The 15,793-nt window shown below is 54.6% G+C and overlaps 1 long non-coding RNA gene across 7 annotated transcripts; it reads left to right on the top strand.

Annotated features, from left to right (window-relative positions):
* Positions 1 to 1,392: 1,392 nt before the first annotated feature.
* LOC138061604 (uncharacterized) lies at positions 1,393 to 9,217 on the top strand. Of its 7 annotated transcripts, none has more exons than XR_011135483.1 (4): positions 1,393 to 1,561; positions 3,159 to 3,242; positions 3,682 to 3,853; positions 5,662 to 9,217. It is a non-coding gene; the product is annotated as an uncharacterized lncRNA (long non-coding RNA). The 7 variants fall into 7 exon arrangements; XR_011135481.1 differs by lacking the exon at positions 1,393 to 1,561 and adding an exon at positions 2,035 to 2,152; XR_011135482.1 differs by lacking the exon at positions 1,393 to 1,561 and adding an exon at positions 2,047 to 2,152 and having other exon boundaries at positions 3,159 to 3,290.
* The last annotated feature ends 6,576 nt before the right edge of the window (positions 9,218 to 15,793 follow it).

Genomic DNA, 15,793 nt, shown 5'->3' with positions numbered 1-15,793 from the left:
ATGAGGCAGCTCCTCGTTGCTGCCTATGCTGCCGCCTCCTCTAGGACGTGCGGTGCTCCTGAGGTCCCTGCCTCTGGCTCCTGCAGGACACAGGTGCCCAGGTGAGGTACAGACGGGTGAAAGGAGGCGCCGAGGAGGCACAAATAGCCCCGCGAATGGGTCTGTTGTGCAGCGGCTTCTCAGGCGTGCCCGCGGGAAGGGCGTGCTCAGTGCTGCCGCCCGGCGGCGGCGCGCCAGTACTGCAGCCGGCCGTGCTCAGCGCTGCCGGGCTGCGCGCCATCGCAGGAGCGCGGCCGGCTGGCTCGCGCATGCGCACCGACGACACGCCACTCACTGCTGCCATCGCTAGATGAGACGCAGTACTGCAGGCGGACCTCGCGCGCATGCGTATTGCTGCCGCGTGTTCACTGCTGCCCCCAGGTGTCGAAAAAGCAGTACTGCAGACACCGGGCATGAGCAGTGCTCATTGCTGCCCTCGCGTGTTGAGAAATCGGTACTGCAGGCTGAGGGAGTGCGCATGCGCAGGTGTTCGGCAGTGCTCGCTACCCTCGGCCGTCAAAAAAGCGGTACTGCAGGCGGAGGGCGCTCGCACGCGCAGTTGTTAGGCAGTACTCATTGCTGCCTCGGCTGGCGAAAACACAGTACTGCAGCCAAAGGGGGCGCATGCGCAGTTGTTCCATAGTACTCATTGCTGCCTCCAGGTGTCGAAAATCGGTACTGCAGCCGGAGGGCGCTCGCACGCGCAGTTGTTCGGCAATGCTCGTTACTGCCCTCGGATGGCGATAACGCGGTACTGCAGCCGGAAGGCGCGCGCATACGCAGTTTTTCGGCAATGCTCGTTACTGCCCTCCCGTGCCGATGACACAGTACTGCAGGCGGTAGGCGTGCGCATGCGCAGTTGTTCTGCAATGCTCGTTGCTGCCCTCGGCTGGCGATAACGCGGTACTGCAGCCGGAAGGCTCGCCCATGCGCAGTTGTTCGGCAGTGCTCGTTACTGCCCTCGGCTGGCGATAACGCGGTACTGCAGCCGGAAGGCTCGCCCATGCGCAGTTGTTCGGCAGTGCTCGTTACTGCCCTCGTTTGTCGATAACGCAATACTGCAGCCGAAAAGCTCGTTCATGCGCAGTTGTTCGGCAGTGCTCGTTGCTGCCCTCGTTTGTCGATAAATCGGTACTGCAGGCGGAGGGCTCGCACATGCGCAGTTGTTCAGCAATGCTCGCTGCTCTCGGCTGGTGAAAACACAATACTATAGGCGGAGGGCTCGCGCATGCGCAGGTGTTAGACATTGCTGGTTGCTGCCCTTGCGTGTCGAACGTCCGGTACTGCGGCCATGAGGTTGTGCGCATGCGCAGTTGTTCCGCAGCGCTCGCTGCAGCCCTCGCCTTTGACAGAGGAGTACTACGCCGGTGAGGTGCTCACTGCTGCCCTCCGGTGTCGACACGCCAGTTCTGCAGCCGCTACTGCCCTCGCCTGCATACAAAGAATACTGCAGCCAGCCGGCGCGCACCTGCGCAGTGCCGGTCGCTGTGTTCCCAGCTACTCTGCCGTGTTTCGCTAACGGGTAACTGGATGGGCCGTGCTCGTTCCTCTTCCCGGTGCTCATAGCCCCGTAGCGCAGAGTGATTTTCCGTACTGGTGCTTCCTGTTGTCGCGGGGACGGGCAGTGCCGCCTCGGAGCTGCTCCGCGGTGCCCTCACACCGGTGCAGCACCGGAGCCCGCTCGCTGATCCCCGCCGGGCTCTCGGGCACGGACCGAGCAGCCCCGGGGCGCCCGCCGCTGAGCGCGAGCCCCGCGGGGCCGCGGCGAGGGCGGCGGGCTGCAGCCCCGCGCCGGGAGCACGCGGGGGCGCCGTTCCCCGCCTGGCCTCCCTCCCGCTCCCCCCCTCCCCTTCCCTCCTTCCCTCCCACTCCCCTCCCCGCCCCTCCCCTCCCCTCCCCTCCCGTTCGGGGCGGAGCCGGCGCATGCGCGGTGCTCGAGAGCCGGGCCCCCGGCGCTGCCGCGCCCCGTTCGCGATCGGCGCATGTGCGGCGGGCGGCGCATGCGCGGCGGCGGGGAGCAGCATGGCGGCGCGCGGGGACGGAGTTTTCGCTGGGGCGGCGGCGGGTGAGGGCCGAGGCCGCCCGGAGTCGGGGATCTGGGGGCCCCGGTGAGGTGAGCGCGTCCCTTCGGGCGGCCGCGGGCGTCGGGCGGTTCCTGCCCGCTGGGGCCGTCGCTGCGTGGAGGCGGAGGTGCGGGGCGAGGTTTGGGGAGGGGGCACGGGCCTGGCTGAGGGCCCTGCAGATTCCCACCCTTCCTGCATCCAGCTCCCCCAAAAGCCAAGAAACCACCCACAGATCCTGTCCTAACACCCCTACAGACCCCAAAATGCCTCCAAACCCTGCCACAACATTGTCACTGACTCCAGACTTTCCCCCTCCAAGCCCCATACAGTCCTAAAACCACTCCTAGACCCTGTCCCCACAGCAGCGAGGTGTCCTAATTAGAGGGTGTGATCTGTGTCCCCCTTGACTCAGTCCTGCTTTGGAGAAAAGAGAATTTGCAGCACTTCTTGGTGAAGAATGTTGGCAGGTGGGTGCACAGATGACAAACCGATTTTTCTCTCTCTTTTTCTGAGCCACCTCTCGGGACCCTCTGTGCCTGCAAGAGGACTTTCTAAATGCGGCTGGTCTAGGATAATTGTGCTCCGTGCAATGCTTAAGGAGAACATTAACATACAATTGCAGGCTAAGGAATAACCTAAACAAATAAAAGGCTCAGGAAAAGCCTAAGAGAACGCTGAAGGGCTATGGGAAGCCCCCAACCATACTGTAGAAAAAAGTGTGGGTCTTAGGCACGTCCTCAGAGAAGGAGAGATGTGTTACTCCAATCCATGGGACAATAACGGGTGCTATTAATTACCACCTTTAATTACCAAAAGCGTTGTGAAAGCAGAAAGGGCTAGAGATGATGCATAGCAGATTATGGACTATACGTAAAGTTGAAACAAACAACAACCCCCTCTTAAAATAGAAACAGGTTAGTCCTAGGCAGTAGATGAATGTAGCTTTGAGTAATGTGAAGAGCAGGGGTTATGTCAATCACCCTGAAAGCCCTGGAGAAGTGGTGCAAAAAATCTATACTCTTGTGGCCTCATCAGTCTTTCGGGTTTGTTTGGCAGGGTAGTCCACTGAAGGAGAACGTTTTGAAGAGAAGCAGCTAGACCTAGTGATCCAGTTGTTCACCTTTGGTCATCGCCTCTAAGGCAAGCATCCACGTATAGGAGGAATAATCTAGGAGATGTATCAAAAAGGTAACAGGTTTGAAACAGAGGCAGGCAAATTAAGTGCTGTCATTCTTCCATGTAGTTAAAGACTGAGAGAATTGTTGGTTAAGCACGTGTATACAAGGGTTTGAGAAAGGATATTGAATGGTACAATAACAGTGAACCAGACTAAGGTTTCATGGAAGATGGCATAGGTGTGTACTAGGTGATGTGCCTGCCTGTCTAATAACCTAGCCCTAGTTGCTGTATGTTTTGTTACCAAACTGTTTACCCTGTAATGTATGATGCCAAGTGCTGTTATAGCACCTTTCCTTTAAGGAAAAGAAAATAAAAAAAGAACATGGTAAAGAGAAAAAGAACATGCACAAATGTAAGTGTTTCATTGAAGGTAAAATGCAAGTTTATCTGTTTGTTACAGAGATGGAAGCAATGATAGCAAATGCTGACAAAGAGAAAAGATGGACAAGCAGTTTTTGGTGATTAATACCTAATGGACTGGATGAAACAGGGAAGCAAAAATGAAGCTTAATGGACCCTTAATATCATCAGAAACTGCTACAGAAGGAGGTGTTCCACTATGGGTAACTAAGGTAACTATTATAACAAATCCCTGTTATTTCTGTCTCCCGGGGGTGGCACTGAGGACTAAAGTAACCCGTTCTTACCTTTTGGATATTGTTAACTGTATCTGCCTCAGTTTTGCTTTGGTTGTTATCTTATATCCGTATACAAAAAGGAAATAGGATATAATACTTGTTAGAGTAATTGCCATGGCTGAAATTGAACAGACCAGGAAAATGTAAGCAAGCTGAAGTAATAAAATCAAATGGAACCAACTGAAAGCTGTCTCCATCTCCCCAAAAAGGAAACCCCATTCCTCCTGTTGAGGAAGGATCCCTAGGAATAGTGATCAGGATAACAGATCACCAACATATAACAGAAGGTCTGCACGTGTTACAAAAAGTATGCTGCATACATATTTCTTTGCATGTGACTTTATGTATCTATGAAGCATCATATTTTAAGAGCTACAAGACAGCAACTTATTATCTTAGGGGAATGATAGTCAAGTGACCAGAGTTCCCGAAGAGGAAGTGAGAGTGAGAGAGAAGTATCTGAATTGTAAAATTAAGAGGTGAATTTCAGGAAGGCTCAATTGGTGCAACCCCAGGTTCCTGATATGGCAATGGTATTTGGGGAAACAGGAATAGAGTAGCTAGAAAAAAGGTTAAAGCCTTATGAAATTAAGACTCTTTCTTGTCAGTTCCAACTTTAGGGCAATTTTAGGAGGATTTAATTTCCTCCGGCAGTGTTAATATAACTTGCGTGGTATCAGCAGACCACGGTGGGAATTACGGGAAAGGAGTCAGGAATGGAGCTGGAACAAGGAACATGATGCTGCTTTCACTAAACTGAAAGAAGCGGCTGTAAAATCTCCTGCCCTCAAATTCCCAGGACAAGGCAAGCCTTTTTCAGTAAGGATTCCCACATCTACTGATTTCGTGGGAGCAGCGCTGCTGCAAAAGAGCAGTAGAGGGAAAGTGGGTGCCAGTGGCATCATCCTTACATCCCCTTTGAGGCCCGAACAGAAACTCTCTGGCTGTGAGAAAGACTGTTTAGAAGCAATCTGGGCTGTAACTGTCTTTGAGACTTTTACCTTTTATCAGCCCAGATGCAGCCCAATCTGCTCAATTCCCTCTAAACTAGCTCATGTCAGGGAAATAAATAGGCAGCAGAGTATCCTCTGTCTAAGTGGGACAGTGGGCACTGATCTTAACAAGGGGGGAGTTACAGTGCAAGTGTACGAAGAAGCAGATCATCTTCTGTGCATCTGAATTGAATGAGGGGTAGAGCGCGGTTGTGCCAAAAATGTGGACACAGAAGGCTTCTGAAAGACTAAGCTCTAGGAGCTACTTAGTCTAACTTCCCTTTCACAGCAACCCAAGTGTCCTCATGGCTTCCAAAAGGGGAGTTGGGGGAAGCGGTATTTGTGGCTTGCCTGTGCTCGTTTGCTTTGCTTGTGTGTATATTAGATCTGCTTTTGTGCATATAAACGGGTTTGTCTTATGATTTTCTGCAGAGCTCTGATTTTTTTTTTTTTCCTTTGCTTTATACTTTCGGAGGATGATGGATTTTACCGTGCCTCCATCAACAAGCGCTGGCTGACAAAGTTATAATGTCCCAGCGGAGACTCTTAGGCAAGACGGAGGAGTTCAGACACGCAGCCTGCCAGAAGAACGTCACCTGGGAGGGGTTGCTAGCCTTGAGCTATAGGCGCTGAGGCATATGGCTCATTCTGGCAGACACGGAGGGGTTTTCTTTGGTGGCAGAAATTGTAGCTTGACTGTACACCCTATAGCGGCAGTATTTTTGTGTTTATAAATTGTGTTAATCTTAGGTATTCAGAACATCGGGGATCGACTACATGCTGCCATGAAGAACTACAGGCTACCGCTCTCAGACCTTTGTAAGTTACAGCGTGTCAAGAGCGGCCAGGAGAATCCAAATGCCAGTGGAAAGATTCTCTGCGTGGTCCTGCTGAAGAACTTCAGCTGTAGGAAGGTTGGCTGCATCCTCACTGGACTTGTGAGTAATAAGCCACAATTCATGGACCAGCCAAGGAGAGAGGGGAATAGTGGGCCCGTGGGTGCACCCTCGCTCTTGCAGACACAGACACTCTGGAGGTATAGGGATACAGGCAAGCAGGCCCACAAGTGGCCTCCACGTGCCTTTCGGTGTGGCTGCGGGTCCTCCGCACAGCAGTGCCCAAGTGGACTTTGGGCCCAGCGGTACACAGAGAGCTCTGCAGCTCAGCAGGTGAGTGGAACTGGAGCGGGTTGAGGGCTGTTCCGGGCTGTCTGGATCCATCTGGTTCCACTCACTGTCCCTCTGTCCAGCGCTCCATCTTTTTCTTTCTTTCCCCGTAGCTCTGTCCGATACCCCGTCCCTTTGTTTAGCTACTCATTGCCCTGCCCAGTTCCCCATCCCTCTGGTACTCTTTGCATCCCTCTGTCAATATCTTCCTCCCTCCGAGTGGCTCCCTGTCGCTCTGTCCAGCTCTCCATCATCCTTTTCCCCTCTCTGTCCCACTACCCGCCCGCTGTTCCTCTGTCCAGCTCCCCATCCCTCTGCTGCTCTTGTCTGTCTCTTTGTACCTTTCCAGCCTTCTGTCCCCCTCTCCAGCCTTCTCTTTCTATTTCTGTCCCTCTGTTCAGCTCCCCATCCATCTATTTGTCTCCCTATCCCTCTTTTCCCCTCTTCTATCTCATCTCTCTGTCTGACTTCCCCTCTCTCTTTTTTTTCTCTCCACCTTTCTGGTTGGCTCTTCATCCTTCTCACTCTCTTCCCATTGGTCTGACTGGCTCCCTTTCCCTCTCTTCCAGTCCCCGTTCCTCTGTCTGGTTCTCCACCCTTCTCTTTTGCTTCCCGTCCCTCTGTCTGCTTCCCCTTCCCTCCTTTCCTCTCTTTATTCTTCTGTCCACTTCTACATCCCTCTTTTTCTCTCTTCTGCTCCCTGGTCCTCTCTTCAGCCCTCCACCTGTCTGGCCCTCTGTCCTCTTTTTCTCTTCCTTTGTCCAGGGCCCTGACCCTGCGGCTAGGTCTCTATCCTTCTCTTTCTTTTTCCATCTGTCAGCCAAGCTCTCTATCCCTCTTTTCTTCTGTTCTGCTCCCTGTCCCTCTGTCCAGCTGAAGGTTCATCATTCCTTTGTGTTTTGTCTGGTGTGGAAGGTGTCAAGAGGCAATTGGTGCTCAGCAGAGACGATCAGTAGCAACCAGAGGGTCCCATCAATCTGCCTGGTTCAGGTCATGTCAGATACCCCTGCAGTGACTCTATGTGCAGAGGCATGGGGCTGCGGATGTGCAGTGGGGGAGCACTAATGGGCCAAAGATGCTGTGGAGGATGTGGTAGACATTAGCATGTGGTAGAGATTAGCAGAGGCTCTGAGTATTCGGGTGTTAGGACAGGTGCAGGTAGGGCAGGGTGTGCTAGGGCAGTCTGGAGCTGCTGTTGTCCGTCTTACACGTCAGCGCAGTCTGCAGTTACTGTGTCTTGTCTGCCTGTGCGCAGACAGGGCTGCTGCGCGGTGCAGTTGGAGTCGTGATTGTGTCGCTGGCATTGAGCCCTGTTTTCTGACTTTATGCAAACTGTTGTCTTCCCTACATCAGCCTTACTCTGCTCCTCTTCCAGGAGCCTGTGCTCAGCTCTGCTTTCCAACACGCTGTCACGTCACAGGGATTTCCAGCACGGTCTGTCTAACTTGGGCCACATGCTAGGCAGCCTGAACGAGTGAAGCAAAATCCTTCTTCTGTCATTGTCCAGGCCAGAGTCAGTTTCCCATCAGCTCAGTCTTCAGAGTTTGGAGTTTTTGGAGGCCTTAGTTTTTATCCTGCCTTGGCTGGACAGTGCTTTCTGAGAGTGTCCGTCAGCGGCACAGTTTCCCTGAGGAGGACCATCTACCGAAGGCTGGAGGTGGCCGAGTGCCTGAGCGAGCCTGACTGTATGTGAGGGCTGCCGTGACATCCTTGCGATAAAACGGAGCCTGAGAGAGTGACTGGAGCAGTGTAGAGGGTCAGTCATAATTGTGGGAACAGTTACGGGCCTTGGACAAGGGAGTAGTTCTAGGAGGGCTGTGCAGTTGCCTGGCCTCTCAGTAACTGTTCTGGCTTCTTTGCAGGTGCTGAAGCATAGTCTGGCAGTCGAAGGAGCGGTGTCACAGCTGGGAGCTCTGCAGAGATCTGTGGCTGGCCATGAAGGTTGAGCTCTGACTTGCAGCGTGGACGCAGCTAAGTCTTGGGGCTGCACTGTGTGTGTGCAGGGCTGGGAGGTGGAAGGTGGTTGTCCCCTAGGTGGTTGCTGGAGTCACTGGCTGTGGATGTTTGCCCATGGAGCTGAGGGGACCAAAAATATTAATTGTCTGTAATGGAGTTGAATAAGCGCTTGCAATGTTTCAGGTAGGTTCAGTGGAAGTGCAGCTTACTGCAGTCCTGTGGAGCGATTCTTGCATGTGCTCACATTTGAATGGTGGCTAAGACCAAGCTTATAAACAGCAACTGTAACATGATTCTGATGCATATCTTCCTGTTCTGCTGTACTTCTAAATGAAGGGGAAACTTCTTAAGCTGTGGGCAAAACTTGCAAGCTCATGTGTACTTTGGTGTTTCTTGCTTAAAGCTGAGGGTTTGGAGTTTTTCACTTGAGGTTTATTGTTTAGTTTGTTGTTGAGGGTCTGTCAGTCAGGGGCTATGGTTTATTACTTTATTTAGTGGGGCTGTCTTTATCAGTCAGGGTTTACAGTTTGCTGACTTAGCGATCAGGGCGCAGGATTTAAAATCCAACCTCATCCGTAAATTTTAAAGCAACCACTTGGGTTCCAAGATTTGCAGTTTGTCACTTAGGGTTCAGGGCTTACGCCTTACTGATAAATGACAAGGGCTGAATCCTTAGATAATAAACTGTAAGCCCCGAAGCCTAAGCAGCAGGCTGCAAACCCTTCTCTGGGGTTCCTAACCTTCCCCTGTTCCCAGCGTTCAGCTTTGTGCACTGACCTGAGGTCTGGATTTGATAAGGCGCAGGCCCATCGCACTGAGAGTGGTGATGTGACAGGTGAGGTGAGAGCTGTGAAAGTGTCTTGCAGGGCTCTAGTCTGGGGTAGGGCAGTAGTGCAGACAGGCAGGATCAGAGATCAAAGATCTTCTCACCTGTCAGAGCTGAATCCTATCCCTGAAGGAAAAAGTAGAGGGGATAGGCTGTCAGCTACTCAGACGCCTGCCACGTCAAGGGCAGCAGCAGGAGCTGACCCTTCCCCAAAGGACCGACGAACGCTGGTGCAGAGATGACTCTTCAGGTGTCACAGGGTAAGGGGAAGCATGCTGGCACCGAGCTCCATGGCAAACTCCCTCCCAGGTGTTGCTTCTGTGCAGTAAAACAATAAACAGTTGCTTTATTCTTTGCACTTGTGTCTGTGGTTCCTGCCATCACTTTGCCTGAAGATGATGCCCAGGGGAGGAGGTTACACATTGTGTCTGGGATTGGGAGCTGGTCCCCACATCCTTTGTACTTGGGGGTCCCTGCGGTTCCCAGGGACCCCAGTGCTGTTCACAGGGCTCGGGGTAACTTCCCTTGCATTGCCTCGACCCTTGGGGCTCTTGGTGGAGTTTTCCATTATCCTGGGGGCAGCCAGGGCCCCCCCCAGGGCCATGTGAAGTCCCCAGACTGCCCTCAGATTTGCTTTCAGCACTCCGCAATGTCCCTCATGTGTCGGTGGCGGGGGCCTGTGTGCCTGGTGCTGGGAGACAGTTTTCCTGGGGAAAGGGGGAGCCTGCAGGCACCTTGCCGTCAGCTGCATTGAGCCCTGTGACATGCCTTGTGGCCACTTTAGTGTGCACAAAGGCCCTTCACTTGAATTTTGGTTTGCCCAAGAGCCCTGCATTTGCCCTTTGGTGGTCCTCAGGACAGCTCAATTCACGTTTTGGGTTGCTGGCAAGCCCTCTGTGTGCTTTTCCGCGTGCCCTGGGGCCCGATGTTTGTTTTGCAGCACACTGCAAAGTTCCTTGTCCAGGGATCCAGGACAAGGATCCCTGGAAAGATCCAGAGGATCTTTATCCCCTGTCCCAGAGTTTTCTGGGTGATTTTTGGTGTGCCCCAGGGTCCTGCCTTTGCCTTTTGGTGCCCCCAGAGTCACTCTGTTTGCTCTATCATCACCTGGTAATATTTTTTTTTTAACTTCTATTGCACCCAGAGGTCTTGATTTGTTCTCTTGTGCCCTGAATACTCCCTTTTCCTCTCTGTACAGCCCAGGGCTCTCCCTTCAGCTTTTAGCGAGCACCTCTCAGGCGCTGGGGTGCCTCTGCTGCCCTGGCAGCCCCAGCTGTCCCTGATGGGGCTGAGGGTAATTCCCTTCCCCTGGTTCCTGAGGGCTGCAGCTGTGGGCCCTGGGGCTGGAACAAGCCCCAGGTGGGGCTGGGGGCCACGGCAGGCATGTGCCGGGGCTGGGGCCGCAGTCGGGAGGAAGCTCGTGCAGGGGCTGGTCTGGGACAACGGAGCTGCCTCTGAGCACCGCCCGCCGGGACCGGCGCTGCGGCCGCACCGCGGAGGAGGTGAGCGGGGCCGGGGGGTGCGCGCGTCCCGGCAGACGGGAGCATCTCGGGCCAGCGGAAACTGCGCCGGGGATGGCGGTGCACCAGGGCGGTGGGGAAGAGCGGAGCACCGGGGCCACGGGGAGTGGTCAGGAAGGGGGTGCGCTGGGGCTGGGGGAGAGGTAGGAGGGGGGCCAGGGCTGTGATGGGGCGAGGAGGGGAGAGAAAAGGGGGGCGCCAGGGCGAGGGTGGAACGAGGAAGGGGTTGCACCGGGGCTGGAGGAGGAAAGAAAAGGGGCGTCGGGGCTGCAGTGGTGCGGGGGGAGGGAGGACGGGGGGGCTGGCGGGGTTGGTTTATTGCGCGGTGGGAGTGGCGCGGGGGGTCCTGGGTCAGACCGGGACCGTGTCGGGGGGGGTGGGGGAAGGAGAGATCCCAGAGGAAGGCCTGGGAGAGTCGCAGTGGGGGCAGGGGCAGTGTCGGAGCTGACCCGGGGCCGGTCCGGCGGCGTCGGGGGAATCTCGGGCCGGGGTTGGGGATCGCGGGGCCCCTCTCCGGGCTCGGCGGCGTCCGGGTGTCAGGGGGCGGGAGGGTGGTTGGGACGGGAAGGAACTGAATCGCCCGAGGGTCAAGCTTCACAGAGCGCTGAGGACCGCGGCATGCCGGGAGCAGTAGTCTTCCGGCACGGGGCTTCCGGGCGGCCATGTTGGTTCGCCGTGCATGCCGGGAGGAGTAGTCTTCCGGCACGGGGCTTCCGGGCGGCCATGTTGGTTCGCTCTGCATACTGGGAGGAGTAGTCTTCCGGTACGGGGCTTCCGGGAGGCCATGTTGTTTCGCTCTGCCTGCCGGGAGCAGTAGTCTTCCGGCACGGGGCTTCCGGGAGGCCATGTTGCTTTGCGCGGTGTGCCGGGAGCAGTAGTCTTCCGGCACGGGACTTCCGGGAGGCCATGTTGTTTCGCTCTGCCTGCCGGGAGTAGTAAACTTCCGGCACTGAGCTTCCGGGAGGCCATTTTGTTTCGCTCTGCCTGCCGGGAGCAGTCGTCTTCCGGCAAGGGGCTTCCGGGCGGCCATGTTGTTTCACTCTGCATGCTGGGAGTAGTAAACTTCCGGCACTGAGCTTCCGGGCGGCCATGTTGCTTCGCTCTGCATGCCGGGAGGAGTAGTCTTCCAGCAGTAGCTTTCCCGGCGGCCATTTTAATCTGCAGGGCATGCTGGCAGGTGTTACCTTCCCCTGCTGGGCTTTTGGGAGACCATCTTGTGTCTCTCGAGGTGGCAGGAGGTGCAGCTGTCAGTGGGTTTCCCACCCGCTGGCCACGTTGTGTTCTGTGGCATACCAGGAGCTGTAGTTCCAGGTGTCTGTGCCTTCTCAGCCCTGCAGCATTGGCCCAGTGTCTCTGTTCCTCACTGGACATTTGCTGCTCCCAGGAGAGCGTCCATGGGTCACCGAGGCAGTGGAATTTCCCTGTCTTTCCCTGGTACAGGGCAGGAAGTATTTTCCATCTCTGGTGTGCCCAGACAGGGTTCTCCCCAGGGCCTGGGGATGTCCCTATTGTCCCTGGGGAGGGCAGGGAGAGTGTGAGGGGCCGTGGGGGCTCCTGATAGTCATAGCTTTGTTCAGGCTTGGGGCCAGGTAGGCAGCAACAACTATGAGGAGTGGTGGCGCTGGGAGGGAATGGTGCAAAGCTATCCTGTTTTGCAGCACAAGGAAACGCAACCAGCACTGTGGCTGTCCAAGGACCCTAAAAGAGCCAGAGAGACCCTGGAACAGCCGCAGGCACCCCACAGCAGCCCCAGGGACTGTGTCACTGCCTCCCAAGGTCACTGTGTTCAGCTACCTTTAACTGGGTGGAAAGAGCCTCCAGGAGCCCTGGGCACAGCTGCAGAGGATCCCCAGTTGCCTCTACATATTTTCTTTACAAACATGGGATCTCTTGGATGCCTTGCTGCTGCTTCTGTGTTGCTCAGTGCCTAGGTGTGCTATGTTCGCATCCACCCTCTGTGCTGCCCTCTGCTCTGTTAGAGCTGTTGGCCGGATCAAAAGGGGTGTGCGGCTAAGAGCTAGGCCAGGGGGTCTCAGCTGCCTGGTATAGGACAAATAGGAGGGGGAATGGGCAACAGGACATAAAAGTACATGTGGATGAGAAACAGGTGCTTTAGAGGACTAAGATGCAGGGGCAACTGACAGGAGTAGAAGTAGCAGGGGAAAAGGGTGATGAGGAAGATGTGTTGTTAGAGGCAGTACAGCGGAGAAGAGAGGGGGAAAAATGCTCCTATGATGAAATAAAAACTGTCCTGAAGAGATTTGCTTTTTGCCCTTCAGGTTATGACTCTACATGACTTCCTGAGAACTGTTCTGAGCACATGGTGTTGTAGGTCAAGACTGCCTGGGCAGTGATCCTCAAGTTGTCTGCCAAGACTACGCAACAGCTGACAGCTGCCTGCGGAATGAAAGCAAAGGCCTGCTTCTCAGAGGTAAGAGGCAGGGTCCAAGTGGAAGGATTATGGCAGGTGAGTTAATGTCCCAGAACCTTCAGTTTTCTGCCTCATCACCCCAGGACTCACCCGTTTGCTCCCTAGTTCCTTCAGGACCTATCCATTTGCCTTCAGGTGTGCTCCAAGACACTCCATTTGTTCTCCTGTCCCCTCGGAAGTCTTTGCTGCTTTCTAGTTCCTGCATGATTACTCTGCCATTTAGTGTCTGTGGGTCTTCTGGTAGCATCAAGACTCCTATGTTTGTTCTTTTGTCCTATTAAGTCCCCTCTCTCTTTCTTCTGGGTCCCTCAAAACCCCTCCATTTGCCATTAGTGCATCCCAGAGCCTTTGTTTTTCCCTGTAGTCCTCTCAGGATGCCTCTGTTTGCCCTCTGAGCCCCTTAGGGCCCACCTCACTGTCTCTTAGTCCCATCAGCAGCCCTCTGATTGCCACACGCTCCCCTCAGGAACCTTTGTTTGCCTTGAGGGCACTCCAGAACCCTGGGCGCTCATGGCACCCTTTCAGTGTGCCCTGAAGCCCTCCTTTTTATTCATTGCACCACAGAGTCCTCTCTATGCCCTATCCCTATGACCGTTCTGTGTGCCCTCTATCCCATCAGGTCCCCTTTCCTTCCAGTCCCCTCAAGACTCCTCCATCTTCCTTTCTTTTACCTCAGAGCTCTCTGTGTTCTCTAGTCTGATCAAAATCAATCCATGTGGCATGTAGCCTCAAAACTGCTGGCCTTCATTGTGTTCCAGCATTGCCTAAATGCCCCCAAATCCCACCTGAGCTCCTCCTTGGGAGTTCTGTTTCTCTCAGATCCCTTTCTGTTCTCCTTCTTTGCCTCTTAGTGCATACTATAGCCCTCCATTTCCTTGCAGCCTGCCTTATGCCTTCTCAATTATCTTCTACTCCCTTCAGAACCCCCATGTTTGTTCTTCAAAGCACCCCAGAACCCTGTGTTCTCCTGTCGCGCTCCAGGGCCGTTTGCAACCTAGTCCCATCAGAACCAGTCCTTTTCCATTTTGGTGCACCCCAGTGCCCACTGTGTGCTGTCTCTTCCCCTCAGGACCCCGGCATCTAATCCCCACAGAAGGCCTCCTTTGGCCCTTGGGCTCCCTAACAACCCCTTCCTGAGCCCTTGATTTGAACTGGAGACATCCTTCTGACATGCCATCCTAGAACCCAATGAATGCCCTCTAATCTTCTCAAGACTCTTCCATTTTCTAATCTAGTTACCTCAAAACTGCTCCCAAAGCCTTCACTGTGCCCTAGAGGCCTCTCTTTGATGTCTAGTCCCCCTAGGCCTGCTCCAATCCTCTCAGAAGCCCTCCATTGTGCACCAGAGGCTCTCTTGGGTGTGTAGAGTCCTTAGGAGCCCTCTAGTACCCTCAGAACCCCTCCTGAGGCCTTTGTAGTGCCCCAGAGCCCTCTTGGGGTCCAGTAGCTCTCTTAGGACCTAATTCCTTCAGTACCCCTCCTTTGGCCTGCGTTGTGCAGGAGCCCTCTGTTAGCCTTCTAGCTCTCAGGGGACCACTCCAGTCCCATCAGAACCCCTCCTTTTGCCTTCATTGTGCCCCCTTGCTTTTTTTTTTTTTTTTTTTTTTCTTTCTAGCCCACTTACAACCTCCCTAGTCTACTCTAGGTGTCTCTTTTGGCCAAAATTGTGTCCCGGAGCCCTCTTTTAGCCCTCCAGATCCCTTAGGACCTCTCTTTTCCCCCTCAGGATCCTTTAGGACCTTTGTTCCCAGAGGCTTCCTTTGATCATATAACCCCCTTATGACCCTTCTAGTGAACTCGGTACCCATCTTTTGGCCTTTCCTGTGCCCCAGAGAGCTCTATTGACCCTCTAGACCCACTAGAACCTTTCCAGTCACCCCTGAACCCCTCTAGAGGCCTTTATTATGCCACAGAGCTGTCTTTTGGCCCTCCTGACCCCTGAGTCTTTTTTTGGCAATGTTAGACCCCTGAGAATCCCTCTAGTGCACTCTGAATGACTCTTCCAAACTTCTTTCTGCCCCAGAACAGTCAGGCCCTTTGGACCCCTTAGGACCCCTGTAGTCCCCTTGGAACTGCCCTGTAGGATTTCGTTGTACCCCAGAGTTCTGTGTTAACCCTCTGGAGCCCTTAGCACCCCTCTAGGCTGCCCTACTCTCCACTTTGGCCTTGAATTTTGACCCACAGACCTCTGTTGGCCCTCTAGTCCCTTCAGAAACCTTCCAGAGGCATTTGTTACTCAGAACCAGTCCTCGGATGCTTGTTGTGCTCCAGAGCTGTCTTCTGGCCCTCCAGCACCTACAGGAGCCCGTTTATCTGCTCAGAACCCCTCCTCAGGTCTTCCTTGTTCCCTAGAGTCATTTTTCAGGGACATGGAGGCCCAAGCAGTCCTCTAGTGCGCTCTAGCCTACTCTTCCAACATTCTGTCAGCCCTAAAGCTGTATCTTGGCTCCTCAGGCCCCTTAGCACCACTCCAGGGCACTCTGGACCACTCTTTGTGTCTTCCTTGCTGCCCAGAGCTGTCTGCCAGCCCTCCGCTGGCAAATAGTTCCTTTGGCTAGGAACTGTCTAGTTGCCTCTGAAGCCCTCCTGAGGTCACCCTTGTTCCCCAGGTTTTCATTTGTTGGCCATCGGGTCTCCTCAGCATCCCTCTAGTGTGTTCTGGGCTACTCTTTTGGCCTGTCTTCTTCCCCGAGGCTGTATGTTGGCCCTCGAGACCCCTTAGGACCCCTGGAGTCAACTCACAAACCCTCTGGAGCCCTGGGTTGGCCCTCCAGCCCCCTCAGCAGCCCTCTCTTCTGCTCTGGAGCCCCCTTTAGGCCACCTTCTTCTCACCACAGACATCTGCTGGCCCCCATAAACCCCTTGAAGGCCCCCTCCAGTGTGCTATGGCCTACTCTTGCCGCCTCCTTTGGGCCCCAGAGGTGTCTTTTGGACGTCCAGCCCCTTTAGCCCCCCTCTAGTCCCTTCAGAAGCCCTGGGGAGA

This window comes from Struthio camelus, chromosome 19, assembly GCF_040807025.1.
Source record: "Struthio camelus isolate bStrCam1 chromosome 19, bStrCam1.hap1, whole genome shotgun sequence".
Lineage (NCBI taxonomy): Eukaryota > Metazoa > Chordata > Aves > Struthioniformes > Struthionidae > Struthio > Struthio camelus.
The sequence above is the reverse complement of the archived record's forward strand: the minus strand, read 5'-3'. Positions and strand labels throughout refer to the sequence as shown.